Consider the following 19,180-nt stretch of genomic DNA (forward strand, 5'->3'; position numbering starts at 1 on the left):
TTTCCAGCACCAATAATTGAATGGACTATGTTCCACTGTATATCTTTGGCTCTTTGTCAAATACAAGTAGCCTAAATGTATGTGATTCTATTTTTGTGTCTTCCATTCTGTTCCACTGATCTTCTGGTCTGTTTTTGTTCCAATACCAAGAGGTTTTTGTTATTATGGCTCTAGAGTAGAGTTTGAAGTGTGGTATTGTAATACCACCAGCATTGCTCCTTTTGCCTAGAATTGTTTTGGTTATTCTAGGTCTTTTCTTGTTCCATATGAATCTTTGGATTATATCTTCTATTTGAATAAAGAATGTCTTTGGGATTTTGATGAGGATTGCATTGAATTTGTATATCAATTTTGGCAGTATAGCCATTTTCACTATGTTGGTTCTCCCTAGCCATGAGCATGGAATGTCTTTCCATTTCCTAGTGTCCTCTTTAATTTCTTTCATTAGGCTTTTATGGTTTTCATTGAATAATTCCTTTTCATCTTTGGTTAAGTATATTCCTAAGTATTTTATTCTTTTGGGGGCTATTGTGAATGGGATCATTTTCTTGATTTGGCCTTCTGTTTGTGTATTGTTGGTGTCCAAGAAGGCTACTGACTTCTGAAGGTTAATTTGTATTCTGCCACTTTGCTAAAGTAGTTTATTAATTCTAGAAGTTTGGGAGTGGAGCTTGTTGGTTCACTCAAGTAGAAGATCATGTCATCTGTGAATAGGGATAGTTTAATTTCTTCTTTCCCTATGCAGATCCCTTTGATGTCCCTTTCTTGCCTTATTGCTCTGGCTAAGGATTCCAGCACTATATTGAAGAGAAGTGGAAAGAGTGGGCATCCCTGTCTACTTCCTGATTTTAAGGTAAATGGTTCCAGTCTTTCACCATTTAGTATAATACTGGCTATAGGTTTTTTATATATGGCTTTAATTATTTTGAGGAACATAAGTTTTACTCCTACTTTTTCTAGTGCTTTTAACATGAATGGGTGTTGTATTTTGTCAAATGCCTCTCCACATCCAGAGAAATTATCATATGATTCTTATCCTTAGCTCTATTGATATGATGTATTGCATTGATTGATTTGCCAATGTTAAACCAGCCTTCCATCTGTGGGATGAAGCCTACTTGATCGTAGTGTATGATTTTTTTTTAATTTGTTTCTGGATCCTGTTGGCTAATATTTTATTGAGGAGTTTTGTGTCTCTGTTCATGAGAGATAGGTCTGTAATGTTCTTTTTTGTTGTTGTTGTTCTTTTCCTAATTTGGGGATGAGAGTAATATTAGCGTCATAAAATGAGTTTGGTATTGCTCCTTTTGTTTCTATTTCTCAGAAGAGTTTCAAGAGTATAGATGTTATTTCATCTTTAAACGTCTTGTAGAATTCCGCAGTGAAACCATCTGGACCTGGGCTCTTTTTGGTTGCCGTTTCCCTGATTACTTCCACAATTTCATTATAAGAGATTGGTTTGTTCAATTTGTTTACCTCTTCATTGTTCAGTGTGGATAGCCTATATTTATTTAAGAAATCATCCATTTCTACTAGATTTTCTTGTTTCTTTGAAAATAGGCCCTGGTAATGTTCATTATGGACTGAATTTCTTGGAAATCAGTTGTGATTTTTCCTGTGGGGTCTCTAACATTGTTTATTTGAGTCTCCCCTCTCCTTTTTTTGATTAATCTTGCCAGGGGTCTGTGTATTTTGTTGACTCTTTCAAAGAACCAACTTCTTGATTTATCAATTTTGTGTATAGAAGATCTAATTTCAATCTCTGATATTTCTGATTTTATTTTTGTTATTTCTGTCCTTCTAGCTATTTTAGAATTAACTTTTTCTTACTCCTCTAGGTAGCTCAGTTTTGGTTTTTCTTTTTCGTTATTTACATGCTCTTCTTCTGTCTTTTTAATATTCACTCCTAGTGTGATAAACATCCCAAGGAAATAGTCTCTGTTTTATTGAGTTTTTTCAACTCCAAAGATATGCATTATATTTCCAGTGTAATCGCATACCTGTGCAGACAAAATAATAGCAAAGAAACACATAGGAAGCATTTGGCCATATATATATATATATGTATTTCTTCTCTATATTTATTTATAAAAAATATGAAGATCCTTTTTCAGGTTTTTAAAGTTTTCATCAAAAAGGTCCTTTACATTCTTATATAAGATAATTCCTCGGTACTTTACTTTATATGAGGCTATTGCAAAAGGAGTTGCTTTCCTGATTGTTGCCTCATTCTTCTCACTGTTTGCATAGAAGAAGGCAGTTGATGTTTGAGGGTTGATTTTATACCCTCCTATCTTTCCAAAGTTTTGAGTCAGCTCAAGGAGCTTGGGAGTTGGGTCTATAGGATTCTTTAAATACAGAATCATGTCATCTGCAAAAAGGGATAGTTTTACTTCCTCTTTCCCAGAACTGAGGAAATGGAAAAGCCTCCCATGCTCCTAGATTGGAAGAATCAACATTGTAAAAATGACAATCTTGCCAACAGCTATCAACAAATTCAATGCAATACCCACCAATATCCCAATGGCATTCTTAAAAGAAATAGAAGAGGCAAACCAAAATTTCATATGGAATAATAAAAGACCCCATATAGCAAAAGCACTTCTTAGGAGAAAGAACAGTGCAGGAGGAATTTCAATACCAAACTTTAGACTCTATTACAGAGCTATAATTATCAAACCAGCTTGGTACTGGCACAAGAATAGGCCTGAAGACCAACGGAATAGAACTGAGGACCCAGAAATTAAACCACAGACCTATGGCCACCTAATCTTTGACAAGGGAGCCAAAAAAATAGAATGGAAGAAAGACAGCCTCTTCAACAAGTGGTGCTGGCAGAACTGGTTAAGCATCTGCAGAAAACTAAAGTTGTATCCTTCTTTGTCACCCTGCTCTAGAATTAACTCCAAATGGATCAAAGACCTCAAGGTAAAAGCCAACACATTGAAAATTTACAAGGAGGAATAGGAGATATACTAGGCCTCCTTGGCACAGGTCAAAACTTTCTTAATAAGGACCAAGAATCACAACAAATGAGAGAAAGACTGGATAAGTGGGACTGCATTAAACTGCAGAGCTTTTGTATTGCAAAGAACACAGCTAGTAAATTAATTAGGAAGCCTACAGAATGAGACAAGATCTTCACTAACAATACAACGGACAAAGGCCTCATATCTAAAATCTATCAACAGCTCAAAAAATTGAATCACTCCAAAACTAATCTCCAAAGAAACAACCATCCCAATAAAAGATGGGCCAAAGACCTAAAGAGAGTCTTCTCTGAAGAAAAAATAAAAATGTCCTGTAGACACATGAAAAAATGCTCAACATCTCTGGTCATAAAAGAAATGCAAATCAAAACAACTCTATGATTCCACCTCACTCCAGTTAGAATGGCCAGGAGTAAGAAATCTAATAACAACATATGCTGCAGGGGATGTGGCCAGAAGGGATCACTACTACACTGTTGGTGGGAGTGCAAACGTTCAACCACTATGGAAAGCAGTGTGGCAGTTCCTCAAAAGACTAAACATAGATCTCCCCTATGACCCAGCAATTCCACTACTTGGCATATACCCAATTGTCCAGAAACAAGGACATACTAAATCCACTAGCACAACGATATTCATTGCAGCATTATTTACCATAGCAAAGATATAGAACGAACCCAGAAGTCCCTCAGTTTATGAGTGGGTCAACAAGATGTGGTATTTGTACACAATGAAATTCTATGCTGCTTTCAGAAAGAATGACAACGCCCCATTTGTAAGGAAATGGTAAGACTTAGAAAAATCATATTAAGTGAAGTAAGTCAGACTGAAAGGAACATAGGCTCAATGGTTTCCCTCATTTGTCATAATCAGTAGAAACCTTGGGCTCTCCTAGCAGAGTTTTGCAATAGAGCAAAACCTAGATACGTAAGGTAATACCGTATGATGTTAAATGAAAGGACCTCTAGCATATAGAAACAAAAGCCATATAATGGTGATTGTTGTTCTTAATGTACTATGTTATCTCTCATCTCTTTTGGTGTCCCTTGGTTATCTCATATTGTTACAGTATCTCAGTTTGTTATCTGACATATTGAATATATTTGTATTTGGTTATTTGAAATTGGATAGGGAAAGGGGGAAAACAAGATGAGGGGTGGGGTGGGGGGAGGGAAATGGGGACCAATACATGAGAAAGGGTATCAATGTATGTGAATTAATGTACCTTCTATCTGGCGAATATAATGTAACCCTTCTATTCATTACAATGAAAATATATGAAAAAATAAAATGAGGAACAGCATGTAAAAAAAAGAAATGAAAGACATGTGTTGGCTAGACATGCTGAATTAAGAGGGAAAAAACAATCTTAAAGCTGCTACAACATACATCCTGCCACTGGACAGACATCCTGAAGTCCAATGGCAAAAAGATAACTGTTCTGCCGGAAATAATGACTCATCAGTTCTCCCTCATTATTCATGGAATATTTCTAATATAAATTAACTTCATAATTTGTGAAATACTGCCCAGCTGATATGTCACAAAGTATGGCTGGTGTGAAAAACTGTAAATGGTTGTCATTTCTCTGGGTTCACATCAACAAAACCTCCTCACAACCTCTTCCTTTCGATTTTTGTTGTTATAGATTGCCCAGTGCAAGCTTCTAAACTTGAGACTTGATGATTCTATTCCAATGCCATTAAGTGTTTAACAAAGATAATGAAAAGATGACTTTAATGAAAACCAAATACATCCATGCACATGATTTTGTTGAACATGCAACATTCTCCCTTCTTGCTGGTGTCTGTGGTCATGGGGTGCTGCTGTGTTGAGCAGCAGAGGAGATGGTCTGAATCTACCAGGAAAGGAGATTATCTTGTTTATGTGAGAGTGACTCTGACTTGAGACCGTAAGGTGACAATCTGACTATATACAATCTACAAACTCTTGGGGAACTATCATGGAAGTAAAAACCATCAAGAGAATTCTGATAAATGACATATTTAATGAAAAATCCCTTTGTCTCTTCAGTAGTATTATAGCTAGGTAGGTGTATATGAATCAAATATCTACCTTGATTTTTTCATTTGTGTTGACCCTTCAAATACTTCCATCAAACCTATGGTCCTGGTCCACACTTATTGCACATACTGTGCATTCTGTTCAGAAACCGGAGGAAGCCCAGTTTTGTCTTTTCAAGTTTCATGCTTTGTTTCCCAAATCTCACTTGACCATCAATCCCTTAGCAGAGATTGTTCACTTTTTCTTGTCTGGATCATTCTAAGGCGGATATAATACTGGACTCTGCACACTGGACTCTGGCCTCTGTGGCCCAAGGGTCTGGTTCTAGTGAAGACAGTCGAGTATAGTAACGTCCTCTTATGGTTTCATTGATCCTAGATATCTGAGATTGGGACTTTGTTCAAAGGATTTAACATTCATACCCCTATCTGGTAAGGCACAGTGACTTTATTTGAAAAAACTCAGACCAGAAACATCATTAATACTTAGGTGTGTCTTCTTTCCTCTTTCACTGTTTGTTTTTTCCTTGTAATGAGCCTTTCAGAGACCTGGATCTACATTGCACAGCCTAGGCCTTGAGGATTCCAGCTCTGAACTTCCAATGATGAATCTGATGAGCTTATCCAAAGTGTCAGAGCACGATTGATTAGAACAAGCCCAGTGAGTTTTTAGTAAAAATAATAGAAACGGACACACAGATGTCATTACTCTTAGAAATATAAATGTATACTTCTCAGGTGTCCAGAAATGAACTTAATAGCCTCATTCACAGTACTATTTAGCCAAAATTCTAAAGATAATATATATTTTTCATCATTTACTATACTTTATTAAAATTATATAGCCAAGTTTAAAATATAGATTTATATAGCAGAATTAATGAAAGTCTTGATAAAAAAAATACCAAAATAATGGTGAAAGATGTCCCTGCCAACATAGCTTCCAGTATCTGGGTAAAATAAGAAGACAGTGCACTTTGCAGGCTCTTTTCGATTTTAATGCATCTTTGAGTTCTTAGGTATCACACAGGCAACCAGTCATCCAATGCAGGCTTCCTAGATTTCCATCAGTACAAACAGCATCTCCCAAAGAGCATTCTCACATACTTGGGAATCATCCTTTCCACTGCATCTCAAGACAGCTAGTGTCTCCTCTGACATCTCACATCCCACCAAATCTCTCTGTTATCAAGAGACTTGAGGTGCCACAACTCCCTCTGGGGGTAAAAGGTGAAATACCTTCAGTTCCTGAGCTCTGGTGGAGAATTTTCTTCATTGATTCATTAATATAAAGAATCACATTTTAGAAAGTATGCTGAAGGCAGTATCATGAATACTCCTAGACAGGAACAATTTGGGCACATGAACAGAACCTCTGACTCACAGAGTTTCCATTTTAAGACAAATGGCAGACATTGAACAAATGCCTCTCATGCTACTCTGGCCCTGTTTCCTGAGATTCCCCTCCTCTTCCCTCATGCAGCGATCCTTCATCCCTTCATTGTTACCTGGACCATATTGGTGTCTCCTCATCTCTTGGCAAGATTAGTTAAAGAAAGGGGAACAAGTTACAATTAAACAATTGTTTTTCCTAAAATAAACATGCAAAAAACCCTCTGAACGCTATTTAACCAAATCATCTTTAGAACAAGGATGTGAGGCTTTCATTCCATCATGCTCCTACCATTGAAAATCACCAAACACAAATCAATGCCATGAACCAGACCCTGCTGGTAAAACTCTGGATGCTCTTGTAACAGAGCATCTTTGACCATTTTTTTTGCCAGTCCTGGGATTGAGCTCAGGGCATGAGCACTGTCCTTGGACTTTCTCAAGGCTAGAGCTCTACCACTTGAGCCTCAGCCCCACTTCTGACTTTTTTCTATGTATATGGTACTGAGGAATCGCACCCAGGTCTTCGTGCATGGTAGGGAAGTGCTCTACCAGTAGGCTAAACTCCCGGCCCTCTTTGACCATATTTTTAAAAAATATTTCTATTAGTGAGGAGTGACAATCTCCATTTGCAACAGGTGAATAGTTCAAATGTAAAGGGAGAAAAAGTGGTTTTTATTTATATGTCCCTCAGATTCATAATGACACTTCCTTGGAACTGTGACTTACTTTTCAATTCTGTAATCTTTTTTTTTGGGGGGGGGGAGTCATGGTGCTTGATCTTGGGCCTGGGTGCTGTCCCTGAGCTCTTCAGCTCAAGGTTATGGCCCTACCCTTGAGCCACAGCCCCACTTCCCATTTTCTAGTGATTAATTGGAGATAAGAGTCTCTTGGCTTTGTATTGCTTGGGCTGGCTTTCAACCTTGATCTTCAGATCTCAGCCTCGTTAGTAGCTAGGATACAAGCTTCCTTCTGTAATCTTGAATGCAGCCTTGATTATATATTGAAAAATGGACATTTCTTTTTTATTGTTGGGATAATGTGTAGAGGGATTACAGTTATCTTTGTCAGGTATTAGGTGCATTACTTCTCACACACTGATACCACATCTCGTGTTTTTTCCCTGTTTCTCTCCCCCCAACTCCTCCCAATTATCCTGTTTTCTCCCCTTCCCTTTCTTATTTCAAATAAACAAATAAATATATATACACAATATACCAGCTAAAATGGACATTTCTATTTGCTTTTCTAATTCATCTATTACACCTCCACATTATAATTACAATCAATTATACATTGGATCTCTTACCCCAAATAGCTATGCCTGTTTGCCTACAGTTTTTCCTGTAGAGAATGCTGAATCTAAACCCATTGCAGAGAGCATCTGCAGGATGGATATTGGCCTTTCTGAGAAGTCATGTCCTAGGCTGTGCTTACCTGCAGATTCTTTCAAAGGCTTGGCCATACCTATCATGACCTCAAGGAGAGAAACAGATCCCAGTGGAACATGAGAAAGAAACCTTTACATGGTAAGGAATAAACACAATCCCAGGATTTGTTAGCAACAAGACAAAATCTTCTCCTAATACAAAAGTAGCACACGGCTGAGCAGCGGATAGAGGCATGAAAAAAATTATGTTTTAAACCTGTAGCTCAAACTCTCAGGGAAGCAGAGAATGGTGTGAAGGTTATTGTGGGTCAGTCAGGGCAAGTTAGTCAGATCACATTCATCATCAAGGCACCATGAACACTATTTTAACCTGATGCTCAGTTACTCTTGGTGACCACACACCAGAATGTTGCTGAATCAACTGATTAGATGTATGCACTTTTTTTCATTCCTGACCCATTCAATTATGGATGTGTGTGAGAAAAGTCCACAAGTGCTGCTGTATTCTTTAGATGGTGTCTGTAAGGAGGCCCATGTTTGAATCATCATTATTGGATGATCTTCATTTCAATTCTAAATTAAAGTGATGTCTGTTTGATTTCTCTGCTACACACTTGCTCTTTCCCCTTTGAAATTTGTGAGGATGTGTGAAATTTTAAGTATTTATGAATATCCTAATCCTTATTGAAAGAAATATCACAATAAATCCTAAGATCTACAATTTATTACATGAAGTGTATTAGTATTTATCCAACATTCAAAATCCCTCAAACTTGACAAGTGTGCATCCCTTCCTAACTGATTTCTCTTCTGTCTTTCCTTTACCTCATCCAACAGGAATTCACAAAGTGGCTCAAATTCATCAAGTTCTTTTCCTATTTTTGATAAAGTATCAATTATTTCTGGAAGGGACATCATTTCATTTATAGAAAAAATAACCTGGAGGCCCATTAGTAATGGTAGTTACTGAAAATATAGAATCATTATTTTTAGGTGAGGAAAAATTGTCTATCCATACATCCATTTATCTATCTGTATATATGTAGATACATTTATACATACACATTCACATGTATGAATGTCTGCATATAAATATATACATCATATGTACAAACATGTATAGATATATATGTGTCAATTTATACTTCTCTATTTGCATCCCCAATAGGTTATTGTTAAATATAATCTTAGAAAAAAATTCTTTCTTTATTTTTTGCCAGTCCTAGGCTTGAGCTCAGAGCCTGTGCACTGTCCTTGGACTTTCTCAAGGCTTGAGCTCTGCCTCTTGAACCTCAGCGTCACTTCCAGCTTTGTTCTAGGTATGTGGTAACCATGAATTGAACCCGTGTCTTCGTGCATGCTAGGCAAGCACTCTACCACTAGGACAAACTCCCAGCCAAAATTTATCCTTTTCTTTTTTCCACAACATATTCAAATTCAGTTTAGTATCTACAAAGTATGTTATTAAATTAAGTCTAAAAGTTGATTTAGAGTGTAATTCTTTACCCCAAGAGTGAGTATACTGGTTGTAATTATCCCTCATTAATTTAGCCATATGAGCAACAGGTCTTCTGGAAGAAATAGGAAGCAGGCCAAGAGCAGGAGGAATCATGAGGCATGTCCCTCTCTAGGACACACACATTAGATCTCTGTTGCACTTCTTGATCACAGTGAATGTCATGGCTCCCAGGAGAGGCCCCACCCTCCTGGTGTGCCTTTCCACTTGACCTGCCAGTGTGTCTCTCTCCATTGCACCCACCAGGTCATTTGTATATTGCTCCCAGGGGAGGAGCTTCCCTGCAAGTCCCACATAAGAGCTCAGCTTTCAGCTTGCCTGCACTGAGCAGCATGGCTTCCTGTCAAAATGAGGTGCCCTGCTCAGCTCCTGGGGCTGCTCATGCTCTGGATCCCAGGTAAGAGCACAGTGGAGCTGGGGAAGGAGCTGGGGAGCGGCTGAGCTCTCTGTCCACTGCTCCCCATGTGTACTGTGTCCACACGTGAAATGAGCAGATCTGCCCTCCTGGAGAGACATGGGATACATGGATCTGTGCGAGTGAGGAAGATTCCAGGGGGAGAAAGGCCTTTGCTCTGCTTAGGACTTGATAACGGAAAGGAGTTGGAAATTCTTGAGCTCCCTTGTGTCTTACAAGCATGTGTGTGTGTGTGTGTGTGTGTGTGTGTGTGTGTGTGTGTGTGTCTGTGTCTGTGTGTGTGTGTGTGTATGCACTTGTGATCACATATGCCCACACTGAAAAATATTCTGGTGCATAAACCTAAATTGTTACAATTTTATAGCATAATACAAGAATATGGTTATGAAAATGAATTCGGATGGTTGTAATTAATCTTGTCCTCTTCTCTCACATGTTTAGGATCCAGTGGAGATACTATATTGACTCAGACTCCAGTCTCTCTTGCTGTCACCCTGGGAGAGCCAGCCTCTATCTCCTGCAGGCCTAGTCAGAGTCTCCTATTTGTATTGGTTCCTGCAGAAACCAGGCCATTCTCTACAACCCCTGATCAATTTGGTTTTCAAATGATATTCTGGGGTCCCAGTCAGATTCAGTGGCAGTGGGTCAGGCACAGATTTCACACTGAAAATCAGCGGGGTGGAGCCTGAGGATATTGGGGTTTACTGCTGCTTTCAAGGTACACATGTTCCTTCCACAGTGATACAGCCCTGAAAAAAAACCACCCTGCTTGGGGGGGGGCACAGCTGTCTAATATAATTTGTTTGTGAAGCAGTACAACAATTTTTCTTGATGATTGTCAGAGCAAGAAGCTTTAGAAGTCATAACGAGTTTCAGTTGAGTCCTGGGTACCATGAGCATCTCCGGTGCACTTGACGCATAACTGGGTAAAGCCCACGGCTTGCCCAAGGGAGCAGGAGAATACGTGCTGTTCATTCAGCTGCTGAGATATGATAATTCATGTTATATTGAATTAAATCGTCATTCTAATCCCAACTGCTTTGCTATCATGTTTTAATTAAGTTAGACCACTACAAATTGAATAGTATTTAGTAATATTAAGAGATGTTTTTCCAATAATTCTCTTTGTAGGATGAGGTGCTGAAGATTTGCCAGCTTAGTATTAGTCTAAGCTATATTGTGAATTAGAGGCCAGAGTGGGATACATAAAGAAACCCTGTGCAAAAACAAAACAAAACAACATGGCAAATGAGTAAGTCCTCCATTTATGATTTTTTTAGAGAATTTAATAACATTGATTTTTACATCATATTTCAAATGACTTGTTTAACAAACAAGTATTCAAGAAGGGAATCTCTAAATACAATCACTGGCACTTAGTTATTAGAACATAATGAAAATTAGGGTAAGGGTTTGTATATCATGGATACATATTAAACTATGCAATATAATATTGTGTCTATAGAGTCATAAGTTTTTATATATATGTAGTTGTGTTTATCTCCAATACCATGTCCATGGATACAGAATATGTGGCATATATATATAACTGAATTCTACATAGCCAACAGACAAGATAAAATAATGGCATTTACAGGGAAGTGGATGAATCTAGAGCGAATATTGTTGAGTGAGACAAGTCAAGACCAAAGGAACAAAAGATGCATGGTATCCTTAATATGTGGCTATTAGATCCAAACAGTACATTTATGATTTTGATGTCTATATGTTGTAATTGCAACTGAGGTAACTACCACCAGTCTACATACATATGCCATGTGGGAAGGCATTAATGCAGTCTAATTCTCATGAATGAAATAACTTTCTCTGGAGAACAGTACCGAACAAAGAGCATTGGGAAGATGTCATGATCATATTATCATGAGACCCAAAAGTAGAGAGAGCTGTGGACAATGTCTAGTCCTCTCACTTATGCAGTTCTGAACAACTTGTTTGGAGTCAAATCTGGAGCAGCTGTTCATATGCATAAGTACATTGTGTGTCAAAAGCCTGTGGGTGTGAAAATACAAGAAGTTGGCAGTTGTCACAAATCATTTCAGTCAGGGGAAACTCCCTCATCTAGTGGTATCCCATGTGTTATGAATAATTTGATGCAATGGAATTTGTTTGGACTTTCTCAAATTCTACATGGCTGGAGAGAAATATTCCAAAGTTATAAATACATTTCTTTGGTAGTCAAACATTATTGTTGTTTTTCTATCTTCCAAATCCTTCTATTTAGCATTTACCTTCCCATCTATAGAAAGCAGAGAAGTCTACACAGCTCTTCTGTATGGAGGGATGACCAGGGATCATGAGCAAGGAGCCACTCCCTTTCAACACAACATCATCACAGAGAGCTGTGAAATGCATTACCCGAGAGGAGGCCACAGAGCCTCTGTGGTTGGTGTCATGGAGACAGAACACACAGCACCTGATGACCAGAAGACCCAGCAACACCAGCAGAGACAGAGTCACAGCTCATGTAAGTGATATATATGAAGGATGAGTTGTGCAGCCAGGAGGAAAATACCCCAGTAAGTGGAGGGATTTCTGCCTTGGTCCCTACAATCCCATCCTTTCTCCTCCAGAATCAGATCTGAGAAAATGCATGACGGGGAAATTTCCTGATGGGAGATCCTGGCTTGTGAACCTCCAAAGTCAGCTCATTTCTCTTTGCTCACATGTCTTTGTGTCCTGGTAAAACTTGCCTATGTTGGCAAATGTGTCAACTCTGAAATGGAGGCAGAGTAGCCTATGTCCACAGTTCAACTAATATGATCATTTATATATTCTGGAATTTTAGATCATGAAATCCATATTTCCTTCATTGCATTCTGATGTTACTAGTATATCATTACAATATACACTTCCCATATTTTTTTTAGTGTGAATTTCTGGAGAGGTGTTCTAAGTCCTAGTGATACTTTTACCAGATAATGGAAATTCTTTCCATCTTAATGTAGATGATGTTTTAGAGAAGGCAATTTTACCAGTGCTTCACTTTAAAATCAATGAAATCCTGCCACCTCTGAAGAGGACCACTCACATGGCATTGTCATTTACCAAACTAAATCTTATTTCTATATTATAGCTGCAACCATTTTTTGAATATGCATTAGTTCCTGATATAACTGATGGGAAAAAGTATTGGAAAAAGTTATTGTTTTGTAATTACATATCATGTCATTCACAGTAAAAGCATATTTAACTGGTGGGTTAGTAACATCTGGTTTCTTTTATCTTACAAGATGTAGTATCTGACAATGACCACTAGATGGCACACCTCACATTGCATACACAGAGAGGTCCAATGGAGAAATACCAGGGAAATAAGAGAGATAGGACCACTGCCACCAGCAATGTCCACTGAACAGTGTATTAACCAAAAAAACAAAAACTCACAGTTAGGCAGTGCCTCCTAGCGGGATGGATTTTTGGAGCATTGCCTCTTCCCTTGCTGGTTCTGAGACTGGAAGCCTGGCATTGCCTTTCTCCCTTATCTTCTCTGTGTTACCAAAGCAATTATCAAGGGAAGGAGTTTTGTCCCTCAGTGTGCATGTAAAGGGAGAAGTGACCTGCAGAAAGAAATGAATGTTTAAAAAGGAGGGGTGAGGGCTCAGTAGATGATTGGATCAACAAGATGTCTTATTTATACACAATGGAATTCTATGCTGCCATTAAAAAGAATGACATCGCCCCATTTGTAAGGAAATGGAAAGATTTGGAAAAAATCATATTAAGTGAAGTAAGTCAGACCCAAAGGTTTTCCTCAATAAATTAGTATACACCTAGGACTCTACTAGCAGAGGAATACAATTGTACAAAACCTAGGTACATAAGGTCATGTAGGATGAGACTAAATGAAAGGATCACTATGGAAACATGAGCTGTATTTTGTATGCTGTTGTTCTTAATGTACTATGTTATTTCTCTTCTCTTTTGTTGCCTTTGGTTAATCTCATATTGTTAATGTATCTTACTTTATTATCTGGTATATTTTATATACGTTTATTTGTTTATTTGAAATAGGAAATGGAAGGGGGGATAACAAGATGATGGGGAGGGGTGGAGAAGGGAAATGGGGACAAAAACACGAGAAGCAGTATCAATGTGTGAGAAGTAATGCACCTAATACCTGGGAATTTAACTGCAACCTCTCTATACATTACCCCAACAATAAAATTTAAAATTTTATAAAGGAGGGGAGAGGGAAATGCAATAAAAGAAACCCCAATACACATCCTTAAACTGAAGAAAATTGAGTAATGTGATGGTTTGATACTGATGGGAGAAAATGAGGAAAGTGGTGATATTGAAGAAGATGCATTATATTCATAAACTACTTTGTTGAATGGCAACTCCAATGATAGCCTCTGAAAGGATTATTTTAAAAAGAGTTAGTATAGGGAAATGCAAAATCCACATCTCCATTGTCATTAAAAGAAGCTCTGTCTCTCGCCTTCCTAACAGGCACCAAGCCTATGAGGATATAGAAATTAGGTGAGTCAGGATATTGGTCTCTAGGATTTCCTCAACCTCCTGAACTTTGATAGAAAAAAAATGATCGTTCGTTCCACCAAATTTAGTTCCATATGGCAGACAAGCCAAATTTCAAACCAACTCTGTCTGAGCAGGATCAGCTTTAGGAGTTGGCTTAGGGACATGGATATCTAACCTTGTTTCTCTCCATTCTGCAGCTTTGATTTTGGTAAGAAAGGATGGCTCGTACTCCAACCCCAGTGTAAGTGTGTATTGAGCATGAATGTGTCCTTGTGAATGAAGGCATTTGCCTGATTGGTTTCTGAAAAGAACTATATTACCTGAACAGCCTGCTTTTTCAGTATTGATTTTTGTTCTCACACTTAGATGAGAGTGAACAAAACTTATGTGGACTTTGTCTCCAGCCTTGCTCCTTGCTTCCTAGATGGAGGGTGATCTGCAAAAAGATTAACAATATGCTGTTTAGAAACCAACTCGGTCATTCTAGGAGAAGGGGCAATGCGGCCTGTTTCCCCTTGTAAAGAGGAGCTGGGAGCTGGCGCTCTCTGCCAGATTTCATGGAATCTAGTACTAGGATTTTAGAGGAAAACATGATTGCCAATATAAGATTTTGACCATTTCATGTTCACTTTGTAAAGTGTAATCACACCTGACAAGGCTGACATTTCCACAGGCATGTTATAGTGAAGTGATTAAGGACAGGTGAGAATGTTGAGGGAAGGAGGGGGACCTACAGACATGCAGCCCTGAAGGGAACATGTGCACACACCATGTCCAGTTGTGGGAGGTGAGAGGGGGTTGCAGGGTCAGTGCTGTTGCCAGCAGGTCCCCAGAATCCTCTGCAGTGAGCAGGTCACTGCTTGTCCTCAAGGGCACAGACTGGGACCTGAGCTTCATCATGCTCAGGCTAAGAATGAGGAAGAGCTGCTCAGTGATTATTCAGTTTTCCCTAGATTTATTTCTCATTGTCATAATTTAAAATGATGAGTTATACAATTAAGATTAGGCCTATGAATATATTAATTTATAGGCAATTGACTGCATTCGTTCCCTTGTGAAGTGTCCTCTCTGTTATTACAGCACAGACTCCAGAGGATTTAAGGCTCTGTCCTGGGACCCTGCTGACTCTCCTCATCACCCAGCCCCTCAGGAGCAGGAAGAGCAGCCCTGGAGCATCATCCTTCCCCCACACCCAGCCCTGCTCTGCAGTCTGCCTCTCTCACACTCTCACCTTGGCCCTAATCTCATTCAGGTTCATGGACCAGAGTGCACTTCCCTCTTACCAGGAAACATCATAGAAAGGATTCCTGGTCTCCCTCTATTCCCAGATCCTTAGTCTCATATCAGCCAGGAGCTCCTCCCCTCACCACACACAAGTCTGGTTTGAGAATATGGCTCCTAACTCTTCCATGTATGCCAGTGCTTAAAGTCCATGTGGACTTGGAATTCACAAGCCACATGTCCACGCTAGCTGAAGGCAGCCCTGAAATATAGATCATGAGAATTCAATGTGTTATCATTAGGGTTTGGTGGCTTTCTAATCCACTTGAGTAGATGTGCTTGATGTTTCCTTATGTCCTATTAATACGTCCAATAGAATTTTAAGATGGCCTTCAACCTACATAGTGGTCAGCTGCCTTCTCCTTGCTCTATGTAGAAATATGTTTGCCCTGCAGTGCATTGTATAGAGACCATGTAAGACGTTTAAAAGTGAAATTTTAAGAGGAGTAAAGGTATTAGTATAACTTTTAATTAGGATATTAATTCCTCATAAAAGGAGGGAAGAAAAATATTGTAAAATGCCTTCTTGGACAATTATTTTAGCATGGATTACAGAAAGCATTAATGAAGTAGAAGGTGGAGATGATCAAATAAAGATGCAGTTCATAAAAGTAACGGAACAGAAGAGGTCTCTGATCAGACAGTGGTTTATCAGTGTGCTCGTGGCCTCTGAGAAGCAGTGCTATGTTCATCCCCAGAGCAACTTCTTGGAATTTTAATGTCATGTTCCATTGTGGGTACTGTGCTCTTCTGTCCCCAAATGGGACATCCTGCATTATGGGATGGAGTCTGTTGCCACATGCTACCCTCCATGTGGGGAATGCCTCTTCACTTGAACTTAATGTCACTGCCTGCAGTCCCTTGCCTCAACTTCCCCATGTTGAAAATGTATGCAATTGATCCCTCCATGGCCTAAACAGTCGCTAGACACTGCTTTATTCCTGATCAATGCTAGCTCACTGCTAGCCACCCAGCTACCTGAAATCTGAGTATGGCGGTTGGAAGCCAGCCTAGCATGAGAGACAATGAGTCTTTCATTTCCAGTGAAGAGCCCAAAGGCTGGAAGTGAAGCTGTGGCTCATGAGGAAGAACACTGGCCTTGAGCACAAAACTCAGGGAAGTTCTTGGCTACTGGATTCTAGCTCCAGGCCCAGCACGCAAAAAGTTGCTTTACCTTGGGGAGGGAAGTGTGGCCTAGTGGGTAGAGTGTTTGTCTAGGCATGCACCGCACTCCGTTCGATTTCTTGGTACTACATACAGAAAAAGTTGGAAGTGGTTCTATGGCTGAAGTGGTAGAGCACTAGCTTTGAGAAAGCCCAAGGACAGTGCCCAGCCCCGAAGTTCAAAGGCTGGGACTGGTTAAAAAAAAATAAGAACAAAGAAGAGAAATTGCTTTACTTAGTACCGGAAAGATACGATTCATAAAGAACTATGCTTGCTGGGTCATAGGGGAGTTCTATGTTTAGCCTTTTGAGGCACTGCCACATTGCTTTCCATAGTGGTTGAACGAGTTTGCACTCCCACCAACAGTGTAGTAGTGATCCCTCCTGGCCACATCCCCTCCAGCATCTGTTATTATTCATTTTCCTGATCCTGGCCATTCTAACTGGAGTGAGGTGGAATCTTAGAGTTCTTTTGATTTGCATTTCTTTTATGACCAGAGATGTTGAGGATTTCTTCATGTGTCTATAGGCCATTTTTGTTTCTTCTTCAGAGAAGACTCTCTTTAAGACTTTGGCCCATTTTTTAATGGGATGGTTGTTATTTTGGAGATTAGTTTTGGAGTGATTCAATTTTTTGAGCTGTTGATATATTTTAGATATGAGGCCTTTGTCCGTTGTTTTGGTTGGTGAAGATCTTCTCCCACTCTGTAGGCTTCCTAATTAATTTACTAGCTATGTCCTTTGCCATACAAAAGCTCTGCAGTTTAATGCAGTCCCACTTATCCAGCCTTTCTCTGATTTGTTGTGATTATTGGTCCTTATTAAGAAAGTTTCGACCTGTGCCAAGGAGGCCTAGTGTATCTCCTATTCCTTCCTGTAAAGTTTTCAGTGTGTCAGGTTTTACCTCCAGGTCTTTGATCCATTTGGAGTTAATTCTAGTGCAAGGTGACAAAGAAGGATCCACCTTTAATTTTCTGCAGGTGCTTAACCAGTTCTGCCAGCACAACTTGTTGAAGAGGCTGTCTTTCTTCCATTCTATTTTTTTGGACCCAGCAATTCCACTACTTGGCATTTACCCAACCATCCAGAAACAAGGGCATACCAAATCCACTAGCACAACAATGTTCATTGCAGCACTATTCACCATAGCAAAGATATGGAACCAACCTAGATGTCCCTCAGTTGATGAGTGGATCAACAAGTTGTGGTATTTGTATACAATGGAATTCTATGCTGCTGTCAGAAAGAATGACATCGCCCCATTTGTTAGGAAATGGAAAGACTTAGAAAAAATCATATTAAGTGAAGTAAGCCAGACTCAAAGGAACATAGGCTCAATGGTTTTCCTCATTCGTCATAATCAGTAGAAACCTTGGGCTCTACTAGCAGATATCTGCAATAGAGCAAAATCTTGATACATAAGGCCATATAGTATGAGGCTAATTGAAAGGACCTCCAGGATATTAAAACAAAAGCCATATAACGAAAGATTGTTGTCCTTAATGTACTAGGTTGTCTCTCATCTCCTTTACTGTCCCTTCGTTATCTCATATTGTTACAGTATCTCACTTTGTTATCTGATATATTGAATGTATTAGTATTTGGTTATTTGAAATTTGATAGGGAAGGGGGGAAAACCAAGACGGGGGGGGAGGAGGAGGGTAATGGGTACCAAGACATGTGAAAGGGTATCAATGTATGTAAATTAATGCACCTTCTATCTGGCAAATATCATGTAACCCTTTTACTAATTACAATAAAAAATTATATAAAAAAAGAACTATGCTTGCTTAAGGAACACTGTGAAATTAGAGAAGAATGGAATCCTTGGTTTAGAGAACATCTCAGCTTCTGAGAGCAAATGTTTTCCATTAGTTGACACAAATGTCATCCAAAAGCTTAAGAAATACCTGTTATGGAAACATGTAAGACTCAAAAACGGGATGGCATGGCATGGCATGATTTTTCCTAAGAATTGATGGGAAACACATGATGTGAAGTATCCTAAAGGCAGGTGATGGGTAAGAGTAGTAGAAAATAGTCTTCTATCTACCATACAGCTATCCTGAGAGAAATAAATTCATATTTAGCAATTAAAATGTATTTTTAGAAATAGAAATATATATGTAAAAGAGGAGTTAGATTGGGAGGGATTGAGTTGAAAGCTCACATAGATCAAGAAGCTTTGCATTTATAAACTGACATGTTTAATGGTAACTCTTTTGTACAATTACGTGTAGATTATAAAAATAGAATTAAAAACAAAAAAACTTGCATCAAGTTTTCAACTGTCCACTATTTCATCTCTGTCCACCTATTTCTTCTTAGGTTGTGGATGGAGAGGATTGAGTCTCTTAAGGCTTCTATCTCATATGAGATTAGAAGAGATCTCATCTCATTCAGAATATGCATAAGAATGCAGAGAGGAGAGAACTGCTGGGAAATGCACTTTCTGAAGAGACTGTGATGAGAGGAGTTCACAGCTGATGAATCACTGAGGCTCAAC

This window comes from Megascapheus bottae, chromosome 7 (genome assembly GCF_031878675.1).
Source record: "Megascapheus bottae isolate mThoBot1 chromosome 7, mThoBot2.hap1, whole genome shotgun sequence".
NCBI lineage: Eukaryota > Metazoa > Chordata > Mammalia > Rodentia > Geomyidae > Megascapheus > Megascapheus bottae.